Genomic DNA, 1,452 nt, shown 5'->3' with positions numbered 1-1,452 from the left:
GTGTGTGTGTGTGTGTGTGTGTGTGTGTGTGTGTGTGTGTGTGTGTGTGTGAGTGCGATATTGGTGGGCTTTTGAAGCAGTGGTTGTGGCGTGTGTGAGTGGTGTACGTGGGTGTAGGAAGTAAAGTAGGTGTGGGATAGCAGATGTGGGAGGGGTGGGAAAAGAGGGACTTAATGGTGGGAGTGGGCGATATAGTTGATATGAAGGGGGATGAGTGAGTTAATGGGGAGGTGGGAGATATTATAGTGGATGTGGGAGGGGTGTAAGAAGAGAGAGTTAATGGTGGAAGTGGGAGATATAGCGTATATGGTGGGGGGGGGGGAGAAGAGGGATGGTAGGGTGGAAGAGGAGGGATGGTGGACGACATGGGGGAGGGGTGGAAGAGGAGATGAGAAGGGTGGAAGAGGGGATGGGAAAAGAGAGAGAAAGGGTGCGAAGAGAGAAAGAGGGAGTGGGAAGAGAGAAAGAGGGAGTGGGAAGAGAGAAAGAGGGAGTGGGAAGAGAGAAAGAGGGGGAGGGAAGGGTGGAGGAGGAGGGATAGTGGAAGAGGAGGGGGTGAAGGATGGAAGTGGTTGGGGAAGGACATTAAAAGATGGGGGGGGGGTGAATAACACGAGAGCTCGTGGATACTCTAGCCTTGAATACCTCAGACTAGTTTCTCTTTGTGCTGTGATTAACGGTTGGAATTGTCATCTGTCTTTATGGAAGTTTGGTATCTAAAAGTCATGAATACAGCACTACCGCCCCCCTCCCCGTCTCTCTCTAAAACAGAAAACTGTGGATAGTACGGACAAGGTCAAAAGCCTGCCCATTAGAGCCATCTGTATTTATCCGAGCAGTTAAAATTTAACTACCGATTTAGAAGTTTTTGCTTGAAGCTAACAGGTGGAAAATTTGTTTTGCCCACATTAAAACCAACAAATGCCATGCAGGTGCACAGTTGTGTTCTAGTGAGCGTTTTACGGCAGATTAGAGGTGTTACAGGCTAGAAGGGAGTAATAAACACACACAAAGATGGGAGATAAGGACGACAGAAAAAGATCAGATTTTTATAGGAAAGAAGGAGCAAGCCACACAAGAGCACTCGCCAACCATTCCAGGGAAATATTTACGAATCAAACTCTGCCGATATTACCAAAAAAGAGACAAGTTATCGATCAGTGTTTGTCCAAGTAATACGCTACATAATGGGCGTCAAATCTGACCAGTTATTAGAAATATCATAAAGAAATTAACTCCTTCACTGCTGAGCGTTAAATGATTATTAAAAACCATGGAGAGCAGCCATTAGAAAGAGTGAACTAAATCATGGTTATTGATTTTTGCACTTTGGACATTGAGAAATGCTTACTCCATGTACAAGGTAAACACACAATTACACACACACGCGCGCGCGCGCGCGCGCACGCACACACATACACACACTCACACACACACACACACACACACACA

This window comes from Aplysia californica, unplaced genomic scaffold, assembly GCF_000002075.1.
Source record: "Aplysia californica isolate F4 #8 unplaced genomic scaffold, AplCal3.0 scaffold00008, whole genome shotgun sequence".
NCBI lineage: Eukaryota > Metazoa > Mollusca > Gastropoda > Aplysiida > Aplysiidae > Aplysia > Aplysia californica.
Note: the sequence above shows the minus strand (reverse complement) of the source record.